The sequence below is a fragment of the Nerophis ophidion genome, linkage group LG23, assembly GCF_033978795.1.
Source record: "Nerophis ophidion isolate RoL-2023_Sa linkage group LG23, RoL_Noph_v1.0, whole genome shotgun sequence".
NCBI lineage: Eukaryota > Metazoa > Chordata > Actinopteri > Syngnathiformes > Syngnathidae > Nerophis > Nerophis ophidion.
The window spans coordinates 21,069,707-21,082,043 of NC_084633.1; the positions used below are offsets into that span (position 1 = coordinate 21,069,707).

General features: G+C 41.6%; 1 protein-coding gene across 3 annotated transcripts in view; it reads right to left on the reverse strand.

The window, feature by feature from the left end:
• The window catches only part of arhgap17b (Rho GTPase activating protein 17b), a 115,642-nt gene that overhangs the window by 67,209 nt on the left and 36,096 nt on the right, over positions 1 to 12,337 (reverse strand). The gene's annotated exons all lie outside the window — the stretch shown is intronic.

Genomic DNA, 12,337 nt, shown 5'->3' on the forward strand with positions numbered 1-12,337 from the left:
AATGCAGGAAAATGTTTTATATTTGGAACATTATTTTTAACACTGTGATTACCAGCAAAATTATTCATAATTATCGTGTTAAGCAATGTCAGCAAAGATTTATCTGAGAGCCAGATGCAGTCATCAAAAGAGCCACATCTGGCTCTAGAGCCACATCTGGCTCTAGAGCCACAGGTTCCCTACCGCTGTTATAGTCCAACAAAAATACTTAATATTTGATAGTCAAGCACAGTTGAGGTCAAACGTGTGCATACACTTGTAAAGAACATAATGTCATGGCTGTCTTGAGTTTCCAATCATTTCTACGACTCTTATTTTTTTGTGATAGAGTGATTGGAACACATACTTGTTGCTCACAAAAAAAATGACTGAAAATGTAAGCAAATGTGCTGGGTCAAAAGTATACATACAGCAATGTGAATATCCATCCATCCATCCATCATCTTCCTCTTATCCGAGGTGGGGTCACGGGGGCAGCAGCCTAAGCAGGGAAGCCCAGACTTCCCTCTCCCCAGCCACTTCGTCCAGCTCTTCCCGGGGGATCCCGAGGCGTTCCCAGGCCAGCCGGGAGACATAGTCTTCCCAACGTGTCCTGGGTCTTCCCCGTGGCCTCCTACCGGTTGGACGTGCCCTAAACACGCGTTCGGGTGGCATCCTGACCAGATGCCCGAACCACCTCATCTGGCTCCTCTCCATGTGGAGGAGCAGCGGCTTTACTTTGAGTTCCTCCCGGATGGCAGAGCTTCTCACCCTATCTCTAAGGGAGAGACCTGGAAACTCATTTGGGCCGCTTGTACCCGTGATCTTATCCTTTCGGTCATGACCCAAAGCTCATGACCATAGGTGAGGATGGGAACGTAGATCGACCGGTAAATTGAGAGCTTTGCCTTCCGGCTCAGCTCCTTCTTCACCACAACGGATCGATACAACGTCCGCATTACTGAAGACGCCGCACCGATCCGCCTGTCGATCTCACCATCCACTCTTCCCTCACTCGTGAACAAGACTCCTAGTACTTGAACTCCTCCACTTGGGGCAGGGTCTCCTCCCCAACCCGGAGATGAGAGCTTTGCCTTCCAGCTCAGCTCCTTCTTCACCACAACGGATCGATACAACGTCCGCATTACTGAAGACGCCGCACCGATCCGCCTGTCGATCTCACGATCCACTCTTCCCCCACTCGTGAACAAGACTCCTAGGTACTTGAACTCCTCCACTTGGGGCAGGGTCTCCTCCCCAACCCGGAGATGGCATTCCACCCTTTTCCGGGCGAGAACCATGGACTCGGACTTAGAGGTGCTGATTCTCATTCCGGTCGCTTCACACTCGGCTGCGAACCGATCCAGTGAGAGCTGAAGATCCCGGCCAGATGAAGCCATCAGGACCACATCATCTGCAAAAAGCAGAGACCTAATCCTGCGGTCACCAAACCGGAACCCCTCAACGCCTTGGCTGCGCCTAGAAATTCCGTCCATAAAAGTTATGAACAGAATGGGTGACAAAGGACAGCCTTGGCGGAGTCCAACCCTCACTGGAAACGTGTTCGACTTACTGCCGAACTTAATGCGGACCAAGCTCTGACACTGATCATACAGGGAGTGGACTATGTTCTGACACTGATCATACAGGGAGTGGACTATGTTCTGACACTGATCATACAGGGAGTGGACTATGTTCTGACACTGATCATACAGGGAGTGGATCTGTACGATCGATACTTGTCCTGAACGGACAAGTATCGAATCCCGATTCGATACTTTGACAATAGAATATACAACTGAAAAAATGTCATACCATACCAACTTTATTTATAAAGCCCTTTAAAAACAACCACAGTTGAAGAACAAAGGGTTGTACGCCTCAAAAAAATAGAGGCAAAGGACAGACTAAAAAATAACATTTAAAACAGAAGTAAAATACACATTGAAAAGGAAATACAAATTACCCTAAGAACAATTTGTTTGATTAAAAGCAGATAAAAAGTAGAAAAAAGTTAAAAATGTTTAAAAAACAGTTTAAAAGTGTCATGCTAGTTTAAAAGCCAGTGAACAAAAAGGAGTTTTAAGAAGGGTCTTAAAAATAGCCAAAGAAGGGGCCTGTCTCACATGGAGATGAAGATCATTCCAGAGTTATAGCAAGTAACTAAAGTAACATTTTTTACAAAGTTTCTCTCATAACATCAAATTTGTGGTACTGTAAGGGACTTGGGACATACTGTACATTTGTCTTTGAAATAAAGTGGCCAGTGCACAATAACTAAACAAAAAAACTACTATTGGCTCCCTTTTGAATCATTTAGGTTTTGCCCTCCAGGCCTTCTACCATTTAAAGATGAATTCCAGGCGTTTGTAAACATAGATGCAAACGACCCCAAAAAATATTTTGTAATAACAAAAAGATAAATATTGATTTAATCACTTCGGTATCATTTATATACTGATACTATACTAGGTACCAACAGTATCAACAACTGGATCGATGACCCTTACATATGTTGAAGCTTTAGCGCAGACCTGGGCAAACTAAGGCCCGTTGAGATTTTCAATCTGGCCCGCCGGACATTCCCAAATAATTGTTTTAGATGTTTAAGATGGAAAGTGCAGCTGCCATTATGATGTGTACTCATGTTTTCTAATGACTGGAAGTCTTCGATGTGGTCCTGATGGCTTCATCTGACCGGGATCTTCAGCTCTCACTGGATCGGTTCGCAGCCGAGTGTGAAGCGACCGGAATGAGAATCAGCACCTCCAAGTCCGAGTCCATGGTTCTCGCCCGGAAAAGGGTGGAGTGCCATCTCCGGGTTGGGGAGGAGACCCTGCCCCAAGTGGAGGAGTTCAAGTACCTAGGAGTCTTGTTCACGAGTGAGGGAAGAGTGGATGGTGAGATCGACAGGCGGATCGGTGCGGCGTCTTCAGTAATGCGGACGTTGTATCGATCCGTTGTGGTGAAGAAGGAGCTGAGCCGGAAGGCAAAGCTCTCAATTTACCGGTCGATCTACGTTCCCATCCTCACCTATGGTCATGAGCTTTGGGTCATGACCGAAAGGATAAGATCACGGGTACAAGCGGCCCAAATGAGTTTCCAGGTCTCTCCCTTAGAGATAGGGTGAGAAGCTCTGCCATCCGGGAGGAACTCAAAGTAAAGCCGCTGCTCCTCCACATGGAGAGGAGCCAGATGAGGTGGTTCGGGCATCTGGTCAGGATGCCACCCGAACGCCTCCCTAGGGAGGTGTTTAGGGCACGTCCAACCGGTAGGAGGCCACGGGGAAGACCCAGGACACGTTGGGAAGACTATGTCTCCCGGCTGGCCTGGGAACGCCTCGGGATCCCCCGGGAAGAGCTAGACGAAGTGGCTGGGGAGAGGGAAGTCTGGGTTTCCCTGCTTAGGCTGTTGCCCCCGCGACCCGACCTCGGATAAGCGGAAGAAGATGGATGGATGGATGGATGGAAGTCTTCAACTATACTAAGTCTTTCAATGCTTGGAATCTGCATGATAAACTAGTTACTATGGTCCTCTAATTAGTTACTATGGTCATCTAATTAGTTACTATGGTGATCTAATTAGCTACTATGGTCATCTAATTAGCTACTATGGTCCTCTAATTAGTTACTATGGTCCTCTAATTAGTTACTATGGTCATCTAATTAGTTACTATGGTCCTCTAATTAGTTACTATGGTCCTCTAATTAGTTACTATGGTCATCTAATTAGTTACTATGGTCCTCTAATTACTTACTATGGTCCTCTAATTACTTACTATGGTCCTCTAATTAGTTACTATGGTCCTCTAATTAGTTACTATGGTCATCTAATTAGTTACTATGGTGATCTAATTAGTTACTATGGTCATCTAATTAGCTACTATGGTCATCTAATTAGTTACTATGGTCCTCTAATTAGTTACTATGGTCATCTAATTAGTTACTATGGTCATCTAATTAGTTACTATGGTCCTCTAATTAGTTACTATGGTCCTCTAATTACTTACTATGGTCCTCTAATTACTTACTATGGTCATCTAATTAGTTACTATGGTCATCTAATTAGTTACTATGGTCCTCTAATTAGTTACTATGGTCGTCTAATGAGTTACTATGGTCGTCTAATGAGTTACTATGGCCGTCTAATTAGTTACTATGGCCGTCTAATTAGTTACTATGGCCGTCTAATTAGTTACTATGGCCGTCTAATTAGTTACTATGGTCGTCTAATTAGTTACTATGGTCATCTAATTAGTTACTATGGTCATCTAATTAGTTACTATGGTCATCTAATTAGTTACTATGGTCATCTAATTAGTTACTATGGTCCTCTAATTAGTTACTATGGTCCTCTAATTAGTTACTATGGTCATCTAATTACTTACTATGGTCATCTAATTAGTTACTATGGTCCTCTAATTACTTACTATGGTCATCTAATTAGTTACTATGGTCATCTAATTAGTTACTATGGTCGTCTAATTAGTTACTATGGTCGTCTAATGAGTTACTATGGTCGTCTAATGAGTTACTATGGTCGTCTAATGAGTTACTATGGCCGTCTAATTAGTTACTATGGCCGTCTAATTAGTTACTATGGCCGTCTAATTAGTTACTATGGTCGTCTAATTAGTTACTATGGTCATCTAATTAGTTACTATGGTCATCTAATTAGTTACTATGGTCATCTAATTAGTTACTATGGTCATCTAATTAGTTACTATGGTCCTCTAATTAGTTACTATGGTCCTCTAATTAGTTACTATGGTCCTCTAATTAGTTACTATGGTCATCTAATTACTTACTATGGTCATCTAATTAGTTACTATGGTCATCTAATTAGTTACTATGGTCATCTAATTAGTTACTATGGTCATCTAATTAGTTACTATGGTCACGATGAGATATCTCAGATTGTAGGTGGGTTTTTTTTCACTATGTTTGTTGCATTTTGTTTGCGTTTCGGTTGATTGTAAAATATGTTGTCAATATTCAGTGTTTTATCCTTCATAGTTAATATTGTAAATCCCACATTCTTTATTTTCATGTACATTCTGGGTGTCTCATTTAGTAAAAAAAAAAAATCAAATTCCATTCTTTTTTTTTTTAAGGCAATCTGTCATAACGTTTTTAGCTTTCAATCATCATTGTGAGGTTTTGTATTAGTGTTCCTAAAAATAGATATACCGGCCCCCAGACACACTTTCTTATCTAAACCTGGCCCCCCGAGTAAAATAATCGCCCAGGCGGGACAGGCACGATCCTGGAATACATACAACTCCTACATTTGTGTTACAAGGAGTTTGGAATTGTGTCTCCTTAAGCATGCATCTCGTTTTTTTTTTTCCAAGCTATCTTTTACGTGTATAAAATCTTTAGCCATGTACACAACAGCACACAACTGTGGTAAACATCGTCTAGGCTTGGCGGCTCATCACCGACCAGTTCAAAAAACTGTCCGAACCTCCGATCTGACCCCATGATCTGACCTTAGCCGGTAACTAAAAATACTCAAAATGTGGCGAAAACTGAAGTAATAATAAAGAATAATCTAAGAAATTGTGCGGGATAATTTAACTGATATGTTGAATTAAAAAAATAAAAAAAAATCACACAAATAAATACATTTAAGTAAAATTGTGGAATAATGTTTTTAAAAACTATAAACGGAATGTAAGGCCAATTAATATTATTGCTGGCACCTGTATGGTTCTACTATTACTACTATACAGCATATCTAAGTCAAGACTACCTCGCAGTAACAAATCCTTAACAGTCATTGTATTGTTATTTTAACCCATCCCATGTTTATTTATTTAATCACAGCACATTGTGTTGTTTTTAAAGCCCTTATAATAACAATATCACTAATACCTGGTTAATGCAAAATGTAAATGGTGTATTTTTGTCGGTTTTGGGACAGTTATTTGGGTTTTATGGGCGGAATAGGGGAACTACGCTGGATGTAAGCAGACTTCTATTTACGAGTAGCGAAGTGTACCAACTGGTCGGAATAAGTCCTCATCCTTCTTCTGTGTAGGTGAGAGGCATGATTTATGTTCTACAATAAACTTCCAAGGAGCAGGGAAGCGAGGAAACAGCAGACCACTCGATGACGTAAACATAGGGACTAGGGATGCACCGATTAATCGGTAACTGAATATATTCGGCCGAATATGGCAAAAAAAGCCACATTCGGCCTTCGGTGGAATGAGTTAAAAACAAGGCCGAATAGTGGCGTGTGACGCAATTTTTGGATGCGGTGACGTTGGGATATGTTGTGTACCTGTATAAGTGTATGAGGTTACATGCACACACTTATTGAGATTTAGTGGGGCCTCTGTTTACATTATTAGCCTGTTGTGTAGGCTACCTGTATAAGTGTATGAGGTTACATGCACACACTTATTGAGATTTAGTGGGGCCTCTGTTTACATTATTAGCCTGTTGTGTAGGCTACCTGTATAAGTGTATGAGGTTACAAGCACACACTTATTGAGATTTACTTGAGCCTTCTGTTTACATTATTAGCCTGTTGTGTAGGCTACCTGTATAAGTGTATGAGGTTACAATGTTGTGTACCTGTATAAGTGTATGAGGTTACAATGTTGTGTACCTGTATAAGTGTATGAGGTTACAAGCACACACTTATTGAGATTTAGTGGGGCCTCTGTTTACATTATTAGCCTGTTGTGTAGGCTACCTGTATAAGTGTATGAGGTTACAAGCACACACTTAATTGAGATTTACTTGAGCCTTCTGTTTACATTATTAGCATATCTACTGTGGCTAAGCAGACTTTTGCCAAAAGGACAATAATTCATTTGTTGTGGGTTTATCCACTTTAATGCACTTTATTTATTTTTGGAATGCATGTTTTGTTTGAAGGCCTAATAGAAATGAAAAACGTTGTGCTTTTTTTGAAAAGCAAAGGCTACTGGAATATTTAAAACATTTCAATATTCAATAAAAAATTACTTTATTTGAAAAACATGTGTAAATATTTATTCTAGGCTATTTATGCAATATTTAAAAATTGGGGAAAACTGCATTCGTTATTTGGTATTTGGTATTCGGCCAAGCGTTTAAATTTTATTCGGCTTCTGCTTCAAATTTTCATTTCGGTGCATCCCTAATAGGGACACATCTTAGTGATCACGTCGTTGCTACAAATTGTTTGTCTGCGTTAGCGCTTATAATAACAATATCACTAATAGTTGGTTAATATTCAAGTCACGAAATGTAAATGGAGTATTTTTGGCGGTTTTGCGATAATTAATATTTGGGTTTTATGGGCAGAATAAGGGACCTCTGCTGGCTGTAAGCAGACTTCTATTTACGAGTTATTATCTGAACAATATCCAGTGTTGTGGTATTTCAATGAACTGGAATCCAGTGCGCTGTGGGGGTCTATTGTGGTGAATCACACCTGAGCCGTCATAAATTAATCAAATCTTTAATGAACAGGTAAAAGTAAAAAATGTGATTAAGAACATTTAACTATCAATCTAGGGATCTAGATATTCAGGAAGGACACTCACTCTTTTGCCTTTACCTTCATTGTCCATTCCTTTTTGGTGACTTCATATACTCTGGACCTAGACGTTGAGTCCGCCACATACATGGCGGACAATAACTGCCAGTCCAAATGCATGCAATGTTTTCCGTAGTCCTCCCTCGACGGCCAGGTAATACGAAGTAGTAACAAATCCTTAACAGTCATTGTATTCTTATTTTAAGCCATCCCATGTTTATTTCTTTAATCACAGCACATTGTGTTGTTTGTTTTTGTATTACATCCTACTAAATAGCCCTGATATCAGCAGGCCCCGTCATGTGCATCTTTTTGAACTTCAATAAGCCCATCTGACAAAGATGGCATATCTGAGAGCACACTTCCTTTTCCGGTTTCAAAATAAACACAGCGACTTTGTGGGCGCCTCATTAGCTGAGGGATCCTCTCATCTTATTCTCTCATCTTAATCTCTCATCTTTCGGGCTCCAGTACTCTGGAATGCCCTCCCGGTAACAGTTCGAGATGCTACCTCAGTAGAAGCATTTAAGTCTCAGCTTAAAACTCATCTGTATACTCTAGCCTTTAAATAGACCTCCTTTTTAGACCAGTTGATCTGCCGCTTCTTTTCTTTTTTTCTCCTATGTCCCCCCCCTCCGATGACCATGGATGAAGTACTGGCTGTCCAGAGTCGAGACCCAGGATGGACCGCTCGTCGGGACCCAGGATGGACCGCTCGGGGACATCTCTACGCTGCTGATCCGCCTCCGCTTGGGATGGTTTCCTGTGGACGGGACTCTCGCTGCTGTCTTGGATCCGCTTTGAACTGAACTCTCGCGGCTGTGTTGGAGCCACTATGGATTGAACTTTCACAGTATCATGTTAGACCCGCTCGACATCCATTGCTTTCGGTCCCCTGGAGGGGGGGGGTTGCCCACATCTGAGGTCCTCTCCAAGGTTTCTCATAGTCAGCATTGTCAATGGATTGAACTTTCACAGTATCATGTTAGACCCGCTCCACATCCATTGCTTTCGGTCCCCTGGAGGGGGGGGGGGGGGGGGGGGGGGGGTTGCCCACATCTGAGGTCCTCTCCAAGGTTTCTCATAGTCAGCATTGTCAATGGATTGAACTTTCACAGTATCATGTTAGACCCGCTCCACATCCATTGCTTTTGGTCCCCTGGAGGGGGGGGGGGGGTTGCCCACATCTGAGGTCCTCTCCAAGGTTTCTCATAGTCAGCATTGTCACTGGCGTCCCACTGGATGTGAATTCTCCCTGCCCACTGGGTGTGAGTTTTCCTTGCCCTTTTGTGGGTTCTTCCGAGGATGTTGTAGTCGTAATGATTTGTGCAGTCCTTTGAGACATTTGTGATTTGGGGCTATATAAATAAACATTGATTGATTGATTGATCTTTTTGCGAGGCTCTATAACTTGTAGTCCTCCTTCTCTGATGATGCCAAACCACAGCTGAACTTCCCCTTCCTGGAGCCAATTGATTATCTCACCAATTCACACAGGGAAGTATGTATTTCTCTTGAAAACTTGATTAAATCCAGACTTAGATCTTTAAAAAAATAAAATCAAATTAAAAATTACGGTGGCCTGACGGACTGCGGTGTTGGCGGGTCTGGCTGCACGGGTGACCACATTGGTGCAGATTAGCACGTTCAGAGTCCTCCATGAGAAACACGTACAATGTAAAAAATGTCATGTCTGTGACTTTGTGCACAAACATATTTGAAATTTTACTCCAACCTAATTATCAGATCGACAGTACGGGTGGCTCCAGCTTTCAAAGACCTCCCATTTAAACATGAGGAAATCTTTATCATGAGTAATTTAAAGCAAACTTATAATGTATTTTGTCCTTTCTGATTACGGACGTACTTCTGTGTGCATTCTTGCACACACGTTGTGTTGGAAAACCTCCCTCCCCCCTGCTGAGCCCACACAGTTAAGACTGTTGCCGCTGGAACTTCCGTATATTCCTTCTCGTTTCTTGCACTCCCGCCTGCTTTGTGTCTGCAAAATAAATATTATGAAATATATGTTTTTTTTGTCCACGACAAAATTTGATTATCCGCTAAACTGTGACGGAAAAAGGCGTCACCATAACGACTTCTTTTAAAGGGGAACATTATCAGCAGACCTATGTAAGCGTCAATATATACCTTGATGGTGCAGAAAAAAGACCATCTATTTTTTTAACCGATTTCCGAACTCTAAATGGGTGAATTTTGGCGAATTAAACGCCTTTCTGTTTATCGCGCTGGAGGCGATGACGTCAGAATGTGACGTCGCCGAGGTAACACACCCACCATTTTCATTTTCACATTACAAACACTGGGTCTCAGCTCTGTTATTTTCCATTTTTTGGACTATTTTTTGGAACCTTGGAGACATCATGCCTGGTGGGTGTGTTGTCGGAGGGTGTAACAACACTAACAGGGAGGGATTCAAGTTGCACCACTGGCCCGAAGATGCCAAAGTGTCTGCCGCCAGACCCCCATTGAATGTACCAGAGTGTCTCCACATTTGACCGGCGATGCTAAGACAGACATGGCACAGAGATGTATGGATAACCTGCAGATGCATTTGCAACGATAAAGTCACAGAAATCACAAAGGTGAGTTTTGTTGATGTTGACTGCCAGCTAATCGATGCTAACATGCTACGCTAATCGATGCTAACATGCTATTTACCGGCGGTGCTAAAGCAGACATGACACAGAGATGTATGGATAACCTGTAGATGCATTTGCAACTATATTACGTTTCCTTCCACCCACATTTAATGCAAAACAAACACTTCCCAATCGACGGATTCAAGTTGCACCACTGGCAAGAAATCTGCCGCCAGACCCCCATTGAATGTACCAGAGTGTCTCCACATTTGACCGGCGATGCTAAGACAGACATGGCACAGAGATGTATGGATAACCTGCAGATGCATTTGCAACGATAAAGTCACAGAAATCACAAAGGTGAGTTTTGTTGATGTTGACTGGCAGCTAATCGATGCTAACATGCTACGCTAATCGATGCTAACATGCTATTTACCGGCGGTGCTAAAGCAGACATGGCACAGAGATGTATGGATAACCTGTAGATGCATTTGCAACTATATTACGTTTCCTTCCACCCACATTTAATGCAAAACAAACACTTACCAATCGACGGATTTAAGTTGCTCCAGTGTCAAAAGATGCGAAAGTCCTGATCGTTTGGTCCGCACATTTTACCGGCGATGCTAACGCAGCTATTCGGCCATGCTATGGCTATGAATAGCGTCAATAGCTATTCGCTCAATAGCTTCAGTTTCTTCTTCAATACTTTCATACTCCAACCATCTGTTTCAATACATGCGTAATCTGTTGAATCGCTTAAGTCGCTGAAATCCGAGTTTGAATCGGAGCTAATGTCGCTATATCTTGCTGTGGTATTCCCATTGTTTGTTTACATTGGCAGCACTGTGTGACGTCACAGAGAAATGGCCAGTGGTTTTGAAGATATTGAAAATAAGGCACTTTAAAGCTTTATTTAGGGATATTCTGAGGCCGGTAAAATTTTGAAAAAAACTTCAAAAAATACAACAAGCCACTGGGAACTGATTTTTATTGTTTTTAACCCTTTTGAAATTGTGATAATGTTCCCCTTTAAGGAAACTCAAAGGAAAAGGTTAGGAATCACTCGATGATATAAACATAAGGACTCATGTTTGTGATCACGTTGTCGCTACAAATTGTCTGCGTTAGCGCTCATAACAACAGTATCACTAATTAGAGATGTCCGATAATGGCTTTTTTGCCGATGTCCGCTATTGTCCAATTCTTAATTACTGATATCCACCGATATATACAGTCGTGGAATTAACACATCATCATGCCTAATTTTGTTGTGATGCCACGGAGGTTGCATTCAAAAATGTAACAAGGTTTTCCAAAATAAATCAACTTAAGTTATGGAAAAAAATGCCAACATGGCACTGTCATATTTATTATTGAAGTCACAAAGTGCATTATTGTTTTTAACATGCCTCAAAACAGCAGCTTGGAATTTGGGACATGCTCTCCTTGAGAGAGCACGAGGAGGTTGAGGTGGGCGGGTTGGAGGGGGGGGTGTATATTGTAGCGTCCTGGAAGAGTTAGTGCTGCAAGGGTTTCTGGGTATTTGTTCTGTTGTGTTTATGTTATGTTACGGTGCGGATGTTCTCCTGAAATGCGTTTGTCATTCTTGTTTGGTGTGGGTTCACAGTGTGGCGCATATTTATAACAGTGTTAAACTTGTTTATACTGCCACCCCCAGTGTGACCTGTTTGGCTGTTGACCAAGTACGCATTGCATTCACTTGTTTGTGTAAAGAGCCGCAGATATTATGTTTATTAGCGCTCTGTACTCCTCCCTATGTCCGTGTACACAGCGGCAAATTGAAAAAGTCATAACATTTACTTTTCAAACCGATACTGATCATTTTGAAACATATACCGAACATTTCCGATATCACATTTTAAAGCAATTATCGGCAGTCCGATATTAACGGACATCCCTATCACTAATACTTGGTTAATATTCAAGTCATGAAATGTAAATGGAGTATTTTTGGCGGTTTTAAAAATAGTTATTTATTGGGTTTTATGGGTGGAATAGGGGATCTCCGCCAGACTTTTATTTACGTGTTAGAATGCATTATTAAAAAAATCCATCCGTCGTCAAGTGTTTTATAATGATTGTAAACGATAGGCAACTTTTTTTTTCTTAAAGTGCACTTTAGTTCCCCTTTAACCTGCAAGTCAGCTGGAAGAAGTTCAAACTCCCAAGAGGGAACATTCTAGACTTGTCTAGAG